The sequence below is a fragment of the Falco peregrinus genome, chromosome 11, assembly GCF_023634155.1.
Source record: "Falco peregrinus isolate bFalPer1 chromosome 11, bFalPer1.pri, whole genome shotgun sequence".
Lineage (NCBI taxonomy): Eukaryota > Metazoa > Chordata > Aves > Falconiformes > Falconidae > Falco > Falco peregrinus.
Genome location: NC_073731.1, coordinates 24,183,420 through 24,205,934, shown reverse-complemented (window position 1 = coordinate 24,205,934; position 22,515 = coordinate 24,183,420). Strand labels below are relative to the sequence as shown.

At 40.8% G+C, this 22,515-nt stretch overlaps 1 protein-coding gene across 28 annotated transcripts in view; it reads left to right on the top strand.

Moving 5' to 3' along the window:
* ESRRG (estrogen related receptor gamma) overlaps positions 1-22,515 on the top strand; it is a 406,664-nt gene that overhangs the window by 142,507 nt on the left and 241,642 nt on the right. Inside the window, exon 1 of one of the 28 annotated variants that reach the window (XM_055816305.1) lies at positions 6,022-6,045. The exons of the other annotated variants lie outside the window; for them this stretch is intronic. The gene's annotated coding sequence lies outside the window, so the exon portion shown is untranslated. Of the gene's footprint in view, positions 1-6,021; positions 6,046-22,515 lie in introns of those variants that run through there. 28 annotated transcript variants of the gene reach the window in all.

The window sequence follows — 22,515 nt, the reverse complement described above, 5'->3', positions numbered from 1 at the left end:
TGTCTATGCACACAGCACCCGTAGGTCTCGCTGGAAGAGTGTGTCTTCTCCAGCAGTTTATCGTGGTGTGTCCACCACCAAAAAGGTTTCTTTTACCGGTTTCTGTAGTGGCTTTATAAGATGTGAAGCCTCCCTTTTCCCACCCTCTCCCAGTTCCAAATAAAGAACTTCAGAGGGTAGCTGTGCTGCTGCTGGTAGACGTGCAGCTACTGTTGTATTATGGGGTTTTGTTTTGTTTTGTTGCCAGCTACTTGACATTGTTTTACAGCTGGACTGCGCGACTATTTCCAAAAGGCTCAGCTAATTCTGTTGTCCTTTTTTATCAAGGAAATTCTTGAGAAACCACAATAAAGCAGCTGTAACCCTGGCGATGCTTACAACTGTGGCCAAAAATAGAAATCGGTGCTTCATGCGTTTTTCTTAATGATGGTATAAGGGTGTTGGGTTTTTTCAGTGTGGTCTTTGACATGTAGCCAAGTTAGGGCTTGGCTCTGAATGTTGAGTGTGAGCTTTATAAATAGCCCTAGATAGATGGGGCACCTCTTCGCTCAGTGGCGCGCCCCCTCCGGGTGGGCTCCTGCCTGGGGCAGCTGTGCCTTCGGGACGTGCTGGAGCATCTGCAATGAGCCTTTTGGGGCACGGTTACTGAATACTTCACAGAAGGTGCTGATCACCTTGTGTCCCTGTTGGCTTGGAGGAGGAAGCTCAGCATCTTGCAGAATTAGGCCCGTAAGCTTTTGTTATTAATAACTGCCTTCGTGTTCGTTTTGCTTACAGACAGGATTTATTTGGCTTCAGACCACCAGTAAAAGTGTCCCTATAACTGGATTTTTATGCTTTCTCTGTACAAATAGAAAACCTTGGTTTGTTTGCCAACTGAAATAAGAGTTTATGAATGCAGGTTTTTTTCTGTGACATGTAACATGGCTAGTAAATGGGTGTGAAAAGGCTCGATGCTGGGAATTCAGTCTTCCCACAGGCAGAAGAGAGAGAGATGAGGGAAAATGAATTAAAACTTTGGGAAAGTTCAGTCAACAAACTAAGAAAGTGCAGACATACTGATTTATAAAGATACTATAACTTTTAAACATGTACTTTCAATCTGAAGGACTGCAGTAGGGATTTAAAATATGAGTATTTAATTTTTTAAAATTACATAAATTAAGTGAACAGCCCATTAATGGGATGCCTTCAGGATCACATGGCCAATTCAGTTCAAGTTATATTATCTTGCTGGCCGGATTTGAATAAGAATTAAGAAATTACTATTCAAAGTAGTATGGGACATTGATCCTCATTCACAATGAAATTCGTCACCATAACTACCTGGAATTCCACTGCTTTCACAGAGGTGTTCCACTGAATCTTCTTTATGGAGCAACTAGAAGGGAATTGTATTAGTCAGAGGAAAAAAGCTGCTAATTAGTTGTTCTGCCTACATGTTAAATGAAGTCTTGTCTTACAGCGAGTTCGCAGATAAGCAGCAAGACATGTCTAATGAATGGTAACCCAGCTCCAAGAGAAGGTGAACTCCCTCCAGCTGGTCCATTGCTTGACTAAAGGTTCACCTCAGGGGTTATTTATCTGTCCTAGGAGAGGAGCTTGCCTCTTATTTAGCAGCTGATACTTCATATTTGAACCTGGCAAATCGAAGCATGTGTGTTAGGGTTAACCAAGCTGAGTGATGTGCTTTAAGGATGAGTTGTTCTCTGTGAAATATTTTCCAGTGTCTTTGTTTAAACTCAATAACTAAAATTCACCATTACATGCAACTATTTACTTACTTCTCATGATTTTGGAAACCCTTTTGAAAACACCTAGAAGTATGTCCATCTAGTTCAGTACTACACTGTGTCAAGCACATGTAAAGAGTAAAAGAAAAAGCTGCTATGAATGGTCAAGCAACTCTTGGCACAATTTAAAAAAGCAAAGTCAACATTATTAATGTTCACTACATTCAGTTTATTTTATAAATATTACTTTTACCAAGCAACAGCATTTTTCTTGACTTCACTGCAGTGCATTTCAAGTCTTCTTTCTGTGATAATTAAAATGTGACTATCAGAATCTGATTTCGCTTTCGCACCTTTTTTTTCTTTGGTTCCAGTTTAACTCCATTGACTTGCTGCTAATTTACACTGGCATAAGTGCAAAACTACTATGCTCAGCAGTTCAGCATGTTGAGATCAAAACATTTTCAAACGTTTTACTGGCAGAGAACACTTGGAAAGGCACATGCTGAGTATTTGCATTGTTAATCATTTACAAAATGTGATGGTTATATGTAAGTACTAAAGTGAATGCTACCAGATAAGTTATATGTCCACACATCAACTGAAATTAGCATTCTGGAGTTTGCAGTCCATGGAAAGAATTCCAGTAGATGATCACAAATGTTTGCATTGCTCACTGTTACCTGACGTTTCATAGGCTGGTGGTACCTGTACCTGATATAACACAGATGTGTTCCCTTGAAAAGACTGGCAAAAACTTTATTCGTGTTTTTTCACAAAGTCTTTTCTGCACCTGGTCTCCCCTAAGGTCACAAATCACTATCACAGGGTTTTTTCCTCTTTTTGCTTATAATGAGTAGCTAAAGTAAGAGTGTGGTAGCAAGGCGTAATGTCAGCGTGACTGTTGGTTTCAATAATCCGTTTCAAATAATTGCAAACAAAACATAAAAAGTGTCTGTGTAACACAGTTAAGCAATCTACCACTCGTTTATGAGTACCTATGTTCCTAGATAAGAAATAAAACCACACTTTCTTTTTAACATTCTGTAGTATTCTCAGATATCTCTTCACTGCTAGCATCTTACCAGCAACGTAATGGGAAAGGGACTTCTCATGGGTTTTATATCTATGACTAAAACCAGAAGAGCCTAAAGCCTTAGAGGAAAGACTAGGCTAGTAAGATTTGCATTTGGCTTTTTAGTCCCAGTTGGATCAGAGTCACTTTTAGAGAGGCAGCTGGTGATGATCTGAATAATGATATGAACTGACCAAAACTCTAAACTTTTTGATTTAGCCGATGTGCTGAAATTTGTCTTGGACACTATATTTTTTAAACATGATATTTAACTTCATTTTAGAAAGTTACTTGGTGCCAGTGTTCTGGTATTGACGTTTAAATTCCAAGTCAGTGGAAGGCTGTAGATGAGGGTGCCACTGGGGCTGCTCTCTGCTATTTTCAGATGATAATGAGTGAGGAAATTTACATCCTGAAAACTCAGTTTCCTGGTGTAGCATAAACTACAACCAGAGACTTAAACCCCAAACTTCTATTACTCATCTCTTTTGTAATCACTTAAGCTGTAAACGTGAGCTTGAATTTTACCTGATGAGCTGCTGCAGAAGTCCTGTGCTGGCCGTATGCCTGCGGTGTTGGTGTATGATTTATGTGGTGGGACGCTGTTTTAAAAAACCAGAACAGAATTCTTGGGAAAGAAGCAAATCAAGGAGGATGATGTGGGATCTGGCTATGAGCACAACATACATTTTTTTTTTTTTCTGTGACTGTAAATGTTAAAACTGGAAAAAACAAAATGTCTATTGAACTGACCATCTGACAGCAGCCTGAGATATTTTTTTTTTTAATTTTTTTAAAAGGATGTTGAAGTGTTATTGTTTGTAGTGTGGTAGCAACTAGAGACTTCTGTCCCTTTGTTCTAAGCAAAAAGCAGGCATGTATCAAAATGACAGTTTCTACCATGCAGTGACTCAGCTGAGACTGGTTTTCTGAAAGGTTTTCTGAAGTTCCTGTAGTTTGCTGCTCTGTTGTTTCTTCTTTTAAAGGTTTCAGTTTTCACTGCCTCTAGAATACCCTTACCGTGTCTGCAGAGTTTTATTCATCTGCCCAAGGAAGAGAAACCCCTCGGTGTGTTTTGTGTGGCTAATGGCAATTAACCAACAAAACTTGGAATAGGTTTGTTTCAGGGTCAATAAAATTTATTTTACGTGATTAAAAATAAAACCAGCTAAAACTAAAGAAGAAAAAAAAATAAAGAAGAAAAAAACCCACCAAAAACCCAAAAAGGGGAAAATTACTTGAGGCAGGTGTGTGTTGGGGTATTATACAAACTATCTGTTTAGAAGCTGGCTGGCAAACCTTCTACCTATGCGTTAGACTAGTTTATAATGGTTGTTTTCTCCTTACCTGCCTCTGACTTTAATTTTACCTGTCCAATGGAAATGTAAAATGAGCTTCTGTAACACCAGGGTGGAAAAGCTGCGGAATTCCCCAGTCTGCAAGTCTTCCCTTGCACGTGGATCAAGGCTTTGGCTTCCAGTGCCAGGAATGTAAAGGGAATTTTCTGGTGTCAAAAATGAGTGCTATGCAAGATGTGTGGCTTCATTTTTTAGTGGGTTTTCTGTGTGTGTCGTTGGTTTTTTTTCTTTATTCTTCTGAACAAACAAGCACACAAATGCTTTTTTATGAGAGACCAAGTTCATACAACAATTGTGATTTGGTCGCAGTTTCTGTTGCAACAGTCTCCTCTGAAAGATGTATTATAAGTGCCTCTTTTTTTGGTTTTTATTTACTGCCAACCTGTGTTGGATTACAGAACTCTGGAGAAGAAAAAATACTTTAATTGAAACTTTGCTTTGCATTTTTGTCTCTTCTCTTGTTTTGACTTTGAGTTCAAGAGGGTACTTAGGTTTGTGCTTAGGCTGACCTGGGTTCAGGTGGGTGCACAAAGCTGTGCTCATCTCTAACGCTACTCAGCACAAGTTGAAGCATTGCCTAAATTCAAAGCATTTTCTTGCAACAGCGCTGGCTGGGAGGGAAAGTGGGGCATGGAGGGACCTGACCCTCTTTGCCAGCCTACACCCTGTTTGCTGCCGGAGATTGTGGAAGACTTGATTGCCCAGTAAAGCCAATGGCAGGGCTCCCAGTGCCTCACTGGTGGTGGTGTCGTTGCAGGGGGGAAGGAAGGACCTGCAGTGAAAAAGGGAGGGTGCCTTCCCTCTGCGGGGGCTGCATTAATGCAGCAGTGTGGCAGCAGCTGCCCTTTTTAAGGAGCTTGCTTTATTTATTTCCCTCCCATAGAGTAAGCTGACCAGATTTGCCATTTATATAAAACTGGGACAGCCTAGCAGGGGGTAGGGTTGTCCACGCACCGTCTTCAGGGGATAATAATATCCGTCAGGGAATGACTGCCATGACAATTGCAGAGAGGGGTGAATTGCCGTGTGCGTGTGCCCACGCAGTGAACAGTTTCCTTACGGAGAGAAGGATGGGGCAGGCTCCCGGGCTGGGTGCTGCCTCTCCTTAGGGCTGCAGCAAAGCGCTTGCTGAACGGTTGAACTCTGGGCAACGTGCTCCTGTAAACTCTTCACCTCAGTATTGTTTAGAAAGAAGAAGGGCTCCAGGAATTGGTTTAAATAAATAAACAGAGCTAGCAAGGATCCTTTCAAGCTCTGGGTTTGCAGCTAGAAGTAAAATATTGTGGATAACAAAGAAATCGCTCGCCTAAGAGCAGTGTTTTTCTTCTTGTGCTGGGGATCTCTCTTTGTACCAGGCACCCAAGTGTGGCTCCTCTGATTTCTCCGGTCTCCGCGGGTCCCACGGAGCCGGGGTTAGTTGACGTTGGGGGCATGCTCCAGGGGCTGCCTGTTTTATCTGGCTCTTCCCAAGGGGCTGCATTGGTGGGGTGCAGCGAGGGAAGGCAAAGCTGTGGTACTGCGGGCGTTTGAAGGTTTGTTAATGTAGCTGTTGGATGAACAGTGACTGCCACACAAAACCTTCTGCTGGTTTGAACGCTCACTGCAAGTTTTCAAGGGGAACGTTTTTTTTTTCCTTGTGTATTTTTAACTGATGTGCAGAGAAAATTAAACACAATTTGAAACAATCTTTGTTTCTTCTGTTCTGTCGAGGCCTCGGGGGCAAAGAAGAGCAAATAGCCACAAGCCTACCCGGTGTGTTTGAGTACCAGCCCTGTTTAGAAACCCGCTGTTTCAACAAAGCCCTGTTTACTTGTTGCTCACGGGACAGCTGATGCTCCGTTCCCCTACCTGGTCTGCAGTGTTCCCAGGGGCATTAAAAGTAAGAGTTACAAACCTGTACATACAGAAATGATGGGGATTGGATTACCTGGGAAGATTCCAATAGCGTGGCTGTCAGTTCTTCACTTTTCCTCAGCTCTTAAAATTGTAGATTCAGCCTTGTGTCTTTTCTCCTGCGAAGGCAGTATACACATACGCCTTTACAGACGTACATACATACGTGTATTTCTGACAGCCACCCAGACGTGATTCCTGCTCTTTCCAAGGGCTTTCCAGTCTCTGAACTGAATCAGAGATACCCAATAATATCCTGTGACTTGGTCACTATTGCTGGGTACCACCAGCAATCCTGGTGCTGATACAAACCAAGCCATTCAGATTTTTCCATCACAATTACTTTTTTAGTTAAATGCTGATAAGTCTTAGCTATGTCATAGCTTGGTGAATGTCACGAGGAAGCAGATCACTTAATCAGTATGTTTTAACCAAATCTTTGAAAAGAAAAGGCACGGCACAATAAATTAGGGGCAGGAATATTTTTTTTTTTTTCCTCTTTTGATGTGGTGACAGGACCAAATGTAGATGAGGAAGAACTGGGACCATAAGTCAGATGTTTTATCGAACTTACAGAAGACAGTGAACTTATAAAAGCAGGAGGAAGATTGTATTTGTTAAAAGCCTCTGATATCTTGAAAATTACGTACATCATTCCATTTCTCAGCTTTCGGTCTGGTTTTTGTCTTTAAATTGTTTAGACAGGACTATCTTTTTTTGTGTGCATGTGTGGTTATCTGTTTACCTGTAGGCATCAATGTGTGCACATGTGTATATAATAAACATGTACCCCATAGGTGTGCTTTTAGAATGCTCTTCAGTAATTCTTTTTCCCTCAACTCCTAGATTTCAGTGTTTGACCCCCTACTTCAAGAAACCAAGAGATTAAGCAGGACCCATTATTTTGACATCAAATGCAAGCCCTAAACCGTTGCTAGGATACAGGATGTGGCACTATAATATTGCCGTGGTGTAAGGTTATATTGTCTTAAGTGTGGGGAGCAGGCCATATTATAAATCTAAGTAAGTTGATAGAAGAGATAACGATTGCTGCTCTTACACTGTAATTAAAAGGAAGGGAATGTGTATAAAACAATTTGGTCATATACTTTGCTTTTATTTGGACAGTAAGTGAAGCACTATCAATAAGCAATTTCATTACAGTCAGTATGGGTTTTGTCTACTTTCATTTTCCATCTGCATTAATTCAGAGTAACTGCATGGGTTTATTATTGATTGACACAGATATAAGCGATGCTAAAATTTGGCTGTGATGTCAGACCTGTTAATTTTCTTTCTTTATTTTTCTTTTGTGATCCCATGAATTGAAACTTGGCTTCTGATTTCAACAGTATGAATTTGGGGGTGGGTTTTTTCATACTTTCTATAGGGCTAAAATGAGCTGCAAAAATGGTATGTTGTGGTGGGGGGGAAAAGTTTGCCTTTGATTTTTATTGTAGACATGGGGAGTTGTGTAATTGTTTCCAATACAGTGTCTAAATGAGCCAAACCCAGTGCATGTGTGACTGTTGAAAACAGAAGTGGATTTTTTTAGTACTTTTAATTTGTTTTGTCTTTTCAGGAGGGGGGAAAAAAAAAACAAACCCAAACCAAACCCACAACCCTGTCCCCCCAAATCAGCAAAATTGAGATTTTTTTTTTTTCTTTCTCTCTCTCTTTTTTTTTTTTAAATCCCAGTGAGTTGTGCTGAGGAATGGCAGTGGTTTATGTGCAGCCCCTGCATGCAATTGCCACTTGTAAAGCAGCTGGCTCATGTGGAGTGAAAGCCTGCACTCTGCTGTAGAGCTGAAGTCTCCATTACAGAGAAAAGAAGGCAGGCCTTGGACTACACAGGTGGCAGACAGGGTAGGTGCAGGTAGCTGCCTCCTGGATCAAGCTGTCCACTATGCGCACAGTGGGCCAGATCAGCACCGCAGCCTCCTTATCTACAAAAATCAGTGATTTTCATAGGTGAGGATGCTGCCAGTGATTCTTGGCTGCTTCACCGCTGCTGATGCACACAGCTGCTCCATGGGTCTTACTGAGATGCCAAAAGAACTTTTGGTGTACTCAGTGCAAGTGTGTTTATCCTTATCACATATGCCGAGCTGAAGGGACATCCCAGCTGGTACCTCAGAAAAGTAGTGTATGTTGGAGATGGATGAAGACTAACTGTTTACTGGGGCCAAAGTAGTGCATGTTTGGATGGAATGTAACCAAACAAGCCATTGTGGTTCTAACTGGTTCAGTGAGAGAGGTTAGTGCTCAGAGAGAGAGAGAGAACGTGAGTTTTCCTACTCTGGGAGTGGGTACAGTGAGTGAAGCTGCTGAAGGCTGTACTGGAGCAGACTGGAGTGCTTTTGTGAGCAGCTGGTGAGGCTGCCTTGAGAGACTGCTGGTCAACAGTGGAGGGCAACACCACCATAAAGCAGCAGAGCTGCTCCCAGCAGGTTTCTCTGTCCTTCTTCCCACAACTACCCAGGCTCATCCAGTTTGGGAAGCACCGCAGGCCTAATTCCTTTTGTTTCCCCAACAGAAAGTTTCCTTTCCCAGGAGTAACAGGTAAGGATCACATGCTCCATGCTCACGTAGTCCGACTCACTGGTTAATGGCTAAAGAGATTTTTCATATCCAGCAAATACCCAGCCCATTGACTGGTCAGCTGATGGAGAGTGCAAGGCTGTGTTTTAGCAGGCTGGGTGATGGCTGGCAGTTACAGATTTCAATGACTCCAGTGTTGCACCACTTATATAAGGTTCTGCTTTGTGCTATTCAGTTGCAATTATTTTAGCGGCATCTTAGTCTAACAATGAAATACTTCCATACCTATTTAACCACATCTGCGAGTATATCAAGTTAATTCTTGTGAAATATCTTTAAGATGTTAGCTTTATCTTTCCTGGTTTATGCATAAAATTCTGTAGTCTCGGCCCATAGGCTAACGGACACCTGAAAAATCAGATTTGTTAGGTGTCTCCTAGTTCTCTGGATTCAGGACACCACAGTTTTAGAAGTGCAACTGTGACCTGATCAAAATGAAGTTGGATGTGCAATAACAGGAGTAGAAAACAGTCTATGTATTTTGGCTAAAAAGCCTTCTCCAAGGTCAAAAAGAGAACCAGTAGCAGAGCCAGGAATAGAACTGTTATCTCCCAGGCCTTTTTCTTCTGCTTCTGTCCCAAAAGACACTATGCAAGGTACAATATCCATTTGACAAATTGCACAGTTATGTGATGAATTGCATTTATAATGCACATTTTATGGCCTCTTTTGGCCACTTCCTACTAATCCATCTTTCCTGGGGTATGTTCTTAACACTCCACAGCTCTTGGTGGCTGTTAAACAACAACACAAAAATGTTCGTTTCTCCCAAATGTAGATTTTACCGCAACTACTTTGGTCTGAAGCAGAGGCCTGGAAATACTCAGCGCTTCTCAGGTGATGGGTTTAAGGCCTGATGTCCTTCAGCCTAAAGCGGGTAGGAAGTCATTTATATATGGCAAAAGGTACATGGGAATTTCCCAGTTTCTCACTAAAAACATAAATTTCTTCTACCGCTGCATGTTTATAAGGTCTGATGCTTACACATAGTTCTACGATTTGATACTTAATATAATTTGGACTCTTTTCGTAAGACTTGTATCCTTCAGCCAAAGCTTTGCCTCTTGTTACTCGTGTCAAGTGTGTAGCAATCAGCAAGTTATCAATTACATCTTAATGTCATGTATTTAACGTGGACATCCATACACTCGCTGACTTACTAGTAACATGAATATTTCAGAATATCAACCAGTTATTTGCTGTGGTTCTAACTTCCTGAATTTCTTGTGATAAATATGCATTTACTAGGGGTAAGATAAAGTGACGGGGCTGGGGCGCAAGCTGCTGGGAGGTGCGTGGGCTTTGGCTCAGGAAGTACCTCGTGATCAAGGCAGCTGGAGTTGGGTGAGAGCCAAGCAGGACTTTGGGGTGTCCTTGAAGTTAGGCAAGTGAGGTCCTGGGTAAGAATGCATCTTAAGTATGTGCTTCAGTGTTATGTTGAGCTGAAGAGCTGTCAAAATTTCTGAGGCATCTTCATGGTGACGGTTGGGTTTTTGGGGTTGTACTTGTATTACTACCAGGATTGCATCGTGGTCTTAAAAACATCACTTAACCTTTCTGTCACCTAGTTTATATACCTGTGAAACAGATATAAAAACATCTACTTCTCAAAGATCTTATAAGAATTAACAAATACTGAAGTGCCTTGAAACTCTTGGTGAAAAGTCATTTACAGAGGTACAAAGTAGTATAATTGGCCATGTTTATAATATTGTGCCTCTGTAAATGCATGTAGTTCAAAACTACAGTTCATTTAAAAAAAAAGTAAAAAATAAAAATACCTATATATTCCAGGTGCAAATTTGAAAATACTGCTATAAAACTGGGTCTTAAGCTCCATAACAAAGGGCATAGATGAAAAAACCTTTAATAGAAGTTACTTTTACGCTAAATTAACATTGTGAAAGTGTTTAATTTTCAACAAACCATATGACCCCTTTTGCTCTCCATGCTTCTCCCCAGAAGACTGGAGAAATAAACTTGTCAGCACACCAACTTCATGCTCCTGCCTTTAGCATTTTATGTTGTGTTTCAGAAAACACGAACCATGGAAAAAAAATTGTTTATTTTTAAATATGAAACTACATGGACAATATTATTGTTGCATTTCTTGAAATGTGTCCAGAATTCAAACCTGGAGGCAATAGACATGTGAGAGAGAAATTGGCCCTAGACAGTTAATAAATTCTAGGCAGAGATGCATAAATCAGCGAGGGTATTTTTCAAACTTTTTTTTTTTCCAAAGGGTGGGCATGGGGGAGGGAAATGTCTTTGGAGAATTGTTTTCTATCAGTTCAGAAAATAGAGAAAAGAATTCAGCAATACCCAGTGCTGGTTAGCAGATTGTCATTTTTGGGTTTGATGTTCCTGGGTTTAATTGTCTTTCATGTGAACAATGGCAGGAGCTCTCTAGTGTGCCATGCGAGCATGATAAAAGGGGGCCGTTCTTGCATAGCAATGCCTTTTTTTTATTATTAGCGTAAAAAATTAGCAAGCTGGAAGTCGTTAGAAGGAGTTCCATTGGCATTAATTGTAATGCAGCCTGAATTTGTTTGCAGACCAGTGCGGCAAGACAATAGCAGCAGGGAAAAAAAGCAATATTAATAGCCTTTTACTTATTGTATCATTTTAGTGAGCCTTAATAAGGTGTCTGCTGTCAACTGGAATTTATTAAAATATAAAAAAAAAGACATGGTAATTGATGTATTGCAGTAAGTATGGATGAGGGCTCAACTTGATTAATGTATGAGTTGGCTTTTTAAGGCATTTTAAAAAGGCTTCTTAACTGGGTCTTAAGAGACTGGCACAAGCCCACTGTAAACTACCTCATTGCAGTTGGAAAACAGCCTGACAGCTGCTGATGTCTCCTGTGGCTTTGCTTTTTTTTCTGATCAGAGAAAACTGAAGTAATATAGTCCTCGTCAATAATTGCAGTGCTTAAAAATCTTATAAAGGGATTTCTGTTCTTCCCTCCGGAGATAACTTTTCAAAGGTTAAATTAGTTTTACTTGTGTGTGCTTCAAATATCTCGGCTCCCAATAAGGATCAAGTTTTGTTTTAAATAAACTGCTAGTTTGTGTGTTGCATTGGATTAGCACCTTGCTGAGTACCTTCTCTTTCATTATGAGATGGACACTACAAAGCATTTTGTTTAAGTCTTGCTGGAGTCCCCCAAAAAGCTGCAAGACATTGACTCACTTTGCTAGTTTAGTTTGGAGATGGGTACTGTCGTCATCTTGTTGTTTTTTGTGGTGAACTTCACCTGAGTTTATAATCTTTGCTGTGCCACTACTCAACATAACTTCAAGTAGTCTACCAACAGGGAAGGACTGGTGAGTGATGTGGTGTATGGAGGATGTCTTGGCCATAGGTGTAAGGTGAAGTGACAGTGTTGAGTTTTATTAAAAATTTCCAGGTTTGTCTCCTAGGATAATAGATGACTTTCTAGTGGCTAGACTAATCAACGTTCTTCCTTCTGTAGCATTGTCCCTATCAGTGCTGCAAATGTCATCCAAGTAGATATCAAAGTCAAAGGGAGAGAGCAGACTTTTAATTTGTTACAGTACCATGTTGTCCTTCCTGATAGCTCCAGGCCTTTCCCAGAGGAAGTGCTCATGCTTCATTATGGATGTAAGCTTTATTAGTATAGACGTCATCGGGTTCAAGTGTTAGGAAAAGCCTCTGCTTGCTAACAAAGGCCATGGCCTTGGATAATTCAACTGTTCTTACTGAAGGTTGTAAGTCAGTGTGGATGATGCTCTACTGTTCTCCTTGTATTTTTTTTTTAACACTCTGATCCTGCTTGGAGATCATATGATGTGATTCTCCTTCTCTGAAGGAGAACTTCAGTCCTCTGTTTTCCATGTGTTCCTTTTGCTTTGGATCCAACCACTTACCAGACAAAAAGCCCAGTTAAAGTCATTTCAGCAATCTGTGTAAGCCTATAGTCAATTAATCCACAGACTGCCACATATGAATAATAATGCCTCTAAGATTTCTTCTTCTTCAGGTTTCAGATACCAGCAGTGCAGCAGCACAGTGTACATACTTGTGAGATTTTTTTTTAGGTTTTTTTTCTTTTTTTCCTTCCCCTTCTGGCAGGCTTACTACTAAATGAAATTTTTGCGTAGCTCTGAACATGGGTTTCAGCTTCTTTTTACATTAGAAACCTAAACTTTAGTTTCTTTCTATGCAGGCTACCTTCTGCATGAGAGAGGCAGCTGAGGGGTGATTTTTCTAGGAACTTTCTTTTCCCGTCACGTTTATTTTATTCAACAACACTTCTTTCTCCAGTAACTGTTAGGTAAAACAGTTCTCTCTTCTGTTCCCTGCCAACAGGAGAGAGTAAACTTGAATGAATTGATAATGATAGAGCATTGCATTAATTGCAGCTCCCGCTCCTTCTTCAGCCTGCCGGCCACCTGGGCTTTCCAGTTTCAAGCAGCACTCCAGTGGCTCTGCTATGCCATTGAGGATAACATTTAAATATAGACATCTCAGATATTTACTCTTCTAGTTACACTGCTGTGGCAGATGCTGCAGTGGTCCAGTGCAGCATCTCTGCGATCCATGCAAAAAAACCCACCATGCTGTCCCAACGGTTTCTTCATTTAGCCTAACTCACAGTTTACATAATAATTCACTTCAAGGTCTGACTCACCTCGAGTCATTTTCTCCTTCTCTCCTTCATTTTTAGGCATGGGCTCTCTGAAATCTGTTCCCGAATATACCCAAAGGTTGCAAGCATTTGAAAGCTAAGTGTGGATTCTGATCAAAATTTTACAAATGGTTTCCATTTTATTAAGGAGTCAGATTGAAGACCATTAATAAAATGGAAACTCTGCAGCTTAATCTAACCTTGATATATTTCCAACCTAATGCATCTGCTTATAGTCCTGTCACCGCTGGATCTGAGCACCGAGAGCATTGCTGAATACATTTTCATACCTTTGCATTTTTTTCCCCCCTGTCCGAAGTTAGGCCAATTCTGCACTGTTCTAGGCATCTTTCTTTCCCTGACTTTGGCTGGGATTAGAAGAGCCATTCCAGACTTTATTTGATACCATGTTTGCTGCTAAATGTACAATTTATTTAGTGGAAAAGGAGTGATGCAGAACGGACACTGCACTTGCGATGGATTTTGGAGGTAAATGAAGACCAGGTGCTACACAGCTTGATTATCTGCTATAAGAGTTATGCTGATGAGCCACCTCATAGCACAACCATACCCAAATAACAAGTAGTGATGGTGATCAAGCAGAAGTCAGCAGGCCTGACCCATAACATTTCATATCACGCAATTAAAGTTACCATCCACATTTGGCCCTGCTGGAACTTCTGCTTTGCTATGAACTTTATGTGGACCCTTGTGTGCATGGATTTTTCTTCCTCCCACCCCAAAAATTCAGTTTCTTCCAGCTGATACGTGGAGGTAACCTCATCTCCTTAGGTTGCAAGTCTGTTGTAAATCTGACTGAATGGATTCATCACTGAACTGTGGATTATCCTTGTGGCAACTACCACGTGACTATAAAATTCTGGTAATTAATGTAATTATTTAATAGTTCTGAGTAGAAAGGGGAATCTCAGGTGTCACAGAGGAGGTGTTTATTTAGGTGTTCAAAATGTTTTTTCCCTAGCTCTTACAAAGACTGAACCTGACCGCAGTAAATGGATGCAATAATCACCTTTGCAATGTGGATGAAGTGTTTGGGGGTGATGGCGAGTCCACTTGCACTTGCCATTTTTGACGTGTGTGCTTGAAAAAGGCCAGTCCATTCTTTTGTTCGGGTACGGTTACAAAGCCTGGCGCAAAGTCATTTCGGTGGCACTGAAAGAGGTCTCGTCTCTCGCTGCATCAGAGCACAGATCTCAGATTCCCTCTTCTGAAAGTGGCCTCTGGTTATTACATGAGTAAAAATACAGACGATCTCTGCCAGACACACACGGAGACTAGGTGTCTGTGCTGACACATCAATACAAAGAACTGTTATCACAGGAAAATTTCTCCTTCTAAACCTGGGCTTAAACTAATATGAACAGACATATAAAGGCCCCAGTGGGTGACCTTTGTTCGCATGAGAATATGTCTGCTCAGGGATTTCTTAGTTCATGTTAATTGATTGCCTGATGGGATTGATTAACTAATTGATTTACTGTGGTTTGTGATTTAACACTAGGATTGGCCTAGGGTGTGCTTCAAAAATTTTTGATGTGGAAGAGAAATTTGGGAAAAGCTGGCACTAGCAGTGCTTGTATGTTTGAACGTGAGGGTGTGAATACTTGCCATGAGCAACGCTTTATAGGCTGGGTTAGAGCAAAGTAAGCAGAGAAGTAAATTTACAGCATCTTTCTTAACTCATCTTTATTTTGTATAAGCCCAGTTGAAGTGCATGGTAAAATAATGTCAGTGTGTGAGGTATCCATCTTCTCCATTATCCTTCTGCAGGCAAAGGGAGAGGGGCTATTGACAGGATCTGTGTTCAAAACCATTGTCCCTTCCCTCGTTCTGCAGGAGTGGGCTCCTAATCCTTATTCTCTGTGTGCCCCTACCTGCCCCCCCCTGCCCCATCATGGTGCATATATACTCGAGCAGCTCTTACCATGGAGGTACAGAGAAAGACGTGAAAAGCCTCGCAGCAAAAACCTTGCAACTAAAAGCGCCCCTGCTGCTGTGGTTCGCACATGTGTCTGCTTCCTGGCAACAAAAAAAAAAAAAAAGGCAGCCATTTAGAGACACCAGAACCAAAATTCAGATCCATGTGACAGTTTTGAAAGCACAGTCTAAGTGCCTGGTGGATGCAGGTTTTGCTGTAGCTTACAGAAACTTGTTCCAAAGAAATCATGTCATAGGCCTGCAGTGAGGGCGCAATAGACTTTCTGTTCGCTCTCTGGGTATTTCTTGCTGCTTAGGATACCTGGAAAAAAAAAACAACCCACCAACATTATGTATTTCCTATTAACCTGTTTTGAAAATAGTCTTCCTATATCAAAGCATGTTTAAAAAGCAGATTGCATTTGATAGCAGTAACTAAAATGCAGTAAGAAGCAGCCTTTTGATCTGTTGCAAATAAACGTTTCTGCAGATAAATACGTTACAAGTGTATTTTTGTTCACTTGCTATCAAATTTAATAACAACCAGTGGAATTGAGTTCAACCAAAATGGTTTCATATCAGACTTTGAATACATACTTTTAAATATTAAAAGATAATGATTTGTATGGCATTGTTATATAATGCATTTCTTGTCTTCTCTTGTGTGCATGTGACGAATTCCAGTCGATAAGCGCAGGACTCTGGAGTCAGTTGTCTGGCTAGTTATTAAGATTAAGATAAGTACTGAGAAGGGAAAGATACAGCGCATTGTACTGCCCTGCTGGGACGGGGCCACCTCGGATTCCAAGTGTAAACAATGCATTAGTTCTCCCTGGTTTATTTCAAACCCGAGGTGTACACTGTAAATATTTGGGAAATATGATGGAAGGAGTGTGGAAAGACTTTTTTAAATTTTTATCCATTAAATGTTATTACTAAAAAGTGAACCTTAGGCCCCCTTGGGTCCCAAATCATTACCCATCTGTAAAAATCCAAGACTAATTTTTGTTAATTACTTATGGAAAATAACTTTTTTTTTTCTTCTTACCCAAGCCATAAAAAAGCAGACAGACATTGGGACGACGTTATCACTGGGCACTTCATGCTGAATGTGCCACGGCAATAACAACATAGTTAACGCTCGCACAGCAAAGCTCCATTAGGGTTTTGAGGGGGGAATGGGACTGGAAGGCCTGAACTGCAAAATACTGAAGCTAATGCAAAGTCTCCATATGACTTCAATAAACTTTGGATCGGGTCCAAAATGAGAGTTAGTGAGGTCAGTGCTTTCTGAGCATGTTGGAGCTGTTATTGCTGGTGTCTCTGTGGTGGACTCCTAAGGGCATCACGCTGCCTTTGCCAAAGGGGGAGAGGGAGAAAGTTTTTCTGTTATTCCAAAACATTACCGAAATACTAAAAAAAAAAACAAAACCAAATGTTTCCTGAAGTTCAGTTCTTGATTCTTACTAACTATAATAAACGTGAGCTTTGCTGCAAATTGGTAGTCAAGGCTTTCAAGACAGCAAAGTCTGACTTGTCTGCAGGCTCACTGGAGGAGTGATAGAAGTCAGTCATTTAGAAAGTGCATTGGAGCTGCGTGCTGTGCAATGTAGAGCGCTGGGTAGCAATTAATTTTTTAATGAATTTAAAACTAGATGTATGGAAATGCTTATATAAAATGTATACACTGCTAAACAGCTAACTAGTCCTTGGGGTTTGCGTTTTCATTATCTGTATGTAAATCATTTCAGCTAGCATGATCTAATGAGTCAAAAACTGCTCTGAAATTTGAGGCACTTCTTGAAAATCCTTATGCCCTGCTTCATCATTTGGACCTTACAATGAAGCTACGTCTATCCTCTGATTAATTACCTCTTATGTGGAGATAGTTTGTAGGTTTCATTGTGTTTCAGAAGGGTTATTTCTAAACTCTAGGAATACCCTGCCTTAGTGGGAATGGAAAATAAAGGAACATTCAAAACCATTCAAGAGAAACAAGAAGCACAGCTGAATGGTCCCCAGTGACCCCTCCTAAATCTGATGTTTCTTATGTGGTAGGAAATAAATTAATAAAATAAAAATAGTTAACTGTAAAAGGCTATCCGACCAAACCATGCAAACCACTTTTTCCTGAGCATCAGAAAGTTCTATTACGGAACTAGAAGCTGTCTCTTCCCTTCATATGCCTATTAAATCATTGTGCTTCCTTAGCTCCCCTAAGGTATACGCTAAGGTTTCCTCTTAACCAGCAAAGAAGATAAATAGCTCCTCTGTCTGCTGTTTACAGGTATCTTAAGCAAAACCAAAATTATAGCAGAATCACTGTGGCATCGCAGTTTCTTACAGAATCCTGCATATAGAACAAAAAGTTGGTAATACCTCTGAAAGAATGTATAATACATGAATTATAAAGTGTGTGTGTGTGTATATACTTGCATGCATGCTTTATAACTTCAATTACTTTTTTTTTTTTGAGGTCTATTAGTAATTAAAAGAATATCTAAGCTTGATGTGCTGTAACCAGATAAAAGAAATGTACAGAGTGGACTGGAATATTTAGAATACCACGCTCTGTTTCCCACCTCTTTTTTCACAGTGTGAGCATTATATCATGGTTGTGTACATTCCAGTTAGCTGCAAGTGAGAAATCACTGCTGAGGTCGCTGAAATGTCAGCGCCACATACGCAGAGGACAAAAATGGATGGAATTCCCTGTTATAACTCTAATTATCAAAACTCATAAGATACAAGAGGAAAATGCGTGTGTCCTATATGCTGCGTACCGCAGTCTAACAGAGACACTGCCTGGCTGAAAGGCCCTACAAACAAACCTATGCCCTAACCTATTTCATATTTTTAAACATTTCATGCACCAGGTGAGTGAGTTTAGTCTCTGGCACACATGTACGGCTTTACGCTGTATGCTCTCTAGATGCTCTTGAAATCAGCTACATGTTTTTTAAGCTCTTTGGCTAAACCCTGTATGGTTTGAAATACCCAAGTAGTTAGCATTCCTGCCAATTTGATATGATTGAGACCTTTACTTGAACTGACCTCAGAAGGAATAGAAGACTAATTGAGGCAGCCCTAGTTCTAGCTCTCTAGAGGTGTAAAACACTGCAAATGGTATCTGGTGCATGCATAAAAAGGTTTACATAGTGGAAGAGGGATATGAGAAGGAAAAGAAAGAATCTTCTTTCTCCATCTCTCAGCAGCCTATTCCCCCCTTCCCCCTGAAGCTTCAAGAAAATTATTTTATTCCCTTCTTAATGTCACTGCATGGTAAAATAATAAGAAAAAAAAAAAAGAAAAAAAAAAAAAAGAAATGCACCCAAACAATGTAGGAGGTAAAATTAGGACAGTACTTGGGTGCCTCAGGGCTGTAATTAAAGCTATCTAGATAAAAAGAGATATTCTGCCTTAGATTTATGTTCTGAGGAGGGGAAGAAAAAAAAAAAAACCCGCTGAAAGTGAAACAGCAAAAGAAATCCGTAATTCCAGTGTGTTCAACTCGCCCATCAGAAGAAATGGCATTAATTCAGGTACCCAATTACTGTAATGTGGTTCAGAGCACCTCAATAGGTGTTTCAATCTCAAGCCAGGACTAACATTTGTAATCCTTTAAATGCACTTAAGAAATTGATGTTACAGCCCCACAATCTGTTAGGGGCCTTGCTTCCTGGCTGATTGCAAAGTATCCCACCATTAATTGGATCATCAGAATGTGATCCGCGTTCTGGTCCCCGGATTATGTAAGACTGACTTTGCTCTGACGCGCTGAACCAGAGGCTTCTTTTGCTGGATATTTTGACCCTTAATGTAGATAAGTGGTATTTTTCATCAATCTTAGCTTGCATTAAAAAAGGGAAATGTCAATTCAATGTGGGGCATTTAACTTAATTCAACATCTTTTAATTTAATACCTTGGAGAAGTTAGTCCGTCTCCGACCTGCCGGAGACTTCTGCTGATGGAATGGTTTATGGAGAAGGGCTGAAGGCATCTTGTTCCCACTCCATACCACGGTCAGTTCCCAAAAGTCTCTTTATACTTTGTCTCTGTATGAAAAAGTAAGATAGTAAAAAAAAAAAAAACAAAACCAAAAAACCCCCCAACAACAAACCACAAAAAAACCCAACCAACCCACAAAACCCCACCAAACAGCCCCCTGACCATCTTGTATTGGTAATGGGACTGCTCCACATGCCTGAGGGAAAAGAGACAAAAAAATTAATTCAGTGTTTACTACCCCGTTTTCTTTTGGGGCTTCAGGTTTTCTTGATATTGGTGTTTGTTTTTTTTTTTTTGGTTGTGAATCAAGGTGCTTTGATTAATTCACTCAGTATTCTTAGCATGTTTTGGTGCTATAATAAAAGCTAGTTTGGAAATCCTCTACATGGATTAAACCTAAAATCCTGATAAAAATAGGGGACATGCTTTCTGATATGAGTCTTAATTATTTTTTTTTTTTTTGAGATTATTACCAGAATAGGAACAGGACATTTTGCAACACCTTTATCTCTTTTTTTTTTCTTTTTTTTTTTTTTTTCTTTTTGTTGTACTGAATCATAAAAGCCCTCCTAGTGCTTCTCTTCCTGATGCTGAATGCATTTGTCCCAGTGGTACAGACAGGAGTTCAAAAGTGACTGCAAGATTTATTTATTTATTTTTAAACGAAAATAGTAAGCTTTCCAATTTTCTGGGCTTGGGAGAACCATTATATGGTATGGTATCTCTTGGCCTCATGGTTGTAAGGATAAGGATGGTGAGGTGAATAGAATCACATTAGGTTTCATGACCAAGGCTTGGTATTGTTTCTCCTGGAACTGATCATAGAATCACAGAATGGTTTGGGTTGGAAGGGACCTTGAAGACCACCTAGTTCCAATGCCCTGCCATGGGCAGGGACACCTTCCACTAGACCAGGTTGCTCAAAGCCACATCCAGCGCTTAATAATCCTGGGTATGGCAATGACTTCAGTAAAGTTAGTACCTGCTATCTACATACATTTACATCAGAAATCACTGGCAGAATCTAACTTTTTTGGTCTTTCAGAGAAAGACCAAGCTCTTTTCACCTGTGTCACATGAAGGCAGATGTTTATACAAATAATTTTGGAGCTCAGGCTGGCTGACTTGGGTTTCCTTTCTCTTGTTTTCTGCCGGGATCCTGGATTTATTTTTCCAACTCTCCTCTTTTGTGAGTCATTCAAAACCGGTGCTGTACTGTGGGCAGGGAGATCTGCTGAGGCACAGCATTGGTGAGGTGTGGATGGGCTTCATGGCTCACTGCCGTCTTCTAGGCTATGGAGACTTCTGGAGAGGTCTTCAGAACTTTACAGGTTGAGGAAAAACAGGCTTTTGAGGCAGCATCTTTGTTTCATGAGAAATGTTCAATCCCACGGAGAATTGGACTGAAGAGGGTAGTTCTTGCATTTGTCCCTCTCTCCTGCTGGCCAGGACCAATTCAAAGTCTGCTGTGTAGGGAAAAAGTCAAAACTTTGAGGCAGGGAGTGTAAATCAGAGTTTTGGGACAGCCTTGTTAGACATCTCATCTGTACGGCTCTTGCAGTCGCTTAGGATGCCACTCTGTGAGGTTTCTCAGCATGTCGGAGCACATAGTTGTCCTTGTCTTTGGTGCACGCTAATCAGGTTTTGTAGATTAGCAGAACACCTACGTTAGCCTTCTCATTGGATTTACAGAGAACAATAAACAGAGATGCATAAAAAGGCTTGTGGTGGGAGACGTTTTTGTGGTCTTGAACACAGATAAGAAGAGAACTGGTCTGGCGATTGGAGTGAGCTGACTTACAACTTAGCAGGAGGCAGCAGTTTCTGGTGTTGGGCTGGGGGTTTGGGGCTGTGTGAGGTGTTTCTTACTGATACAAGGTGCGTGGCTCATACTTAAGTGCTTGACCTTGCCTTTTTTTTTTTCTTCTCTCTCTCTTCCCCCCGCCCCCCTTTCTCCTTCCTTCTCGATATGAATTGAATAGACAGGTAGATATATACAGTTCTGGTCAGCCTAATTGGCGCTAGAGGTGATATGGTGCTACGCTAGGACAGGATAACCTTTAGGTTTAGGCTCCTGGCTGGAGCACAGGACACGTGCATTCAATTCCCAGCAGTTCTCTTGCTGGTCTCTTTGAATTGCATGATGTATCGGTCATGGCAGTCTTCTCTCTTTGCACTTGTATGGCTCCTGGCGCAGGAGGTTCTCACCTGCAACAGTAGATACCACTGAACTGTAAATAAGAGCCCTGGCTAGAGCTTCCTATAAGCAGGTGACTAGCTTTCAAAAGTGTAATTTTTTTTATTTTTTTTTTTACCTTACAGTACTTGAATGTCTATGTTCTCCTTGAAATTGGCCCCACGGATGAAGAATGTGAGTTTGTGCTGTAACGTTACATACTGGCTATACGAACATGTAAAGAGATCGAGAAGTCCGGAGATGTATACTTATATATTATCCATGAGGGAATTACACCTACTTAAGCTTAAATATTTTCACAAGCAGTGTTGAAGGAAGCTGGTTTGGCCGTGTTCAGGCCTGGTATAAACAGAATCGCCTTTCCTGATGTGAGTGAAGCTTCACCTACTTCTGCCAGGCCCAAGTTTAGCTCAGAGACTTCCAGATAAGCACTAGTCTCACAGCTCAACTTGTTCAACACTGATACAAAGCTCTTTTATGAAGAGGGAAATATAAAGCAATATTGGCAAGTCTATAATTACTTGGGCTGCAGAAGGAGCGTATTGTTTCTTCCTGCTTGGAAGGGCCTGTAGGGAGAGCAGCATCTGCGGTACCTCTGGTATTGATAGCATTCCTACAGCCACTGCATTTTCCAGCAAGCTTTGTACTAGCGTAAGATGCTTCTGAGTTATCCCACTGTAGGGAAGGGAAAGGAAACCTTCTGTAGCTTGTGGCAATACCTTCCTGGGCGATTGATTTTAAGCACAGAGAGTGTATCTCGGGGTGTTTTGCTGTATGGAGTTGCATTGGAAGTGCGTCACTCCTCATCTGTTTAATTGGAGTCTTGGGTGACACTTCTCTGCTGCCTTATCCCCGGATAGAAAGCTGATCCACGTTTTAGCTTTAAGTACACTACAAGGTTGGAAAGTAAAGTTGAGTTTGCAGTGAAGCAGATATATTGGCTTCCCATGCTTTGAAGACAAATGGAGTCTCATCCATCGCTGCTATACCAGTATGCCGTTGCTGTTTCAGCCTGCTTTGGGTTAGGATTTCAGCTTGCCCTTCCTTCCTAATG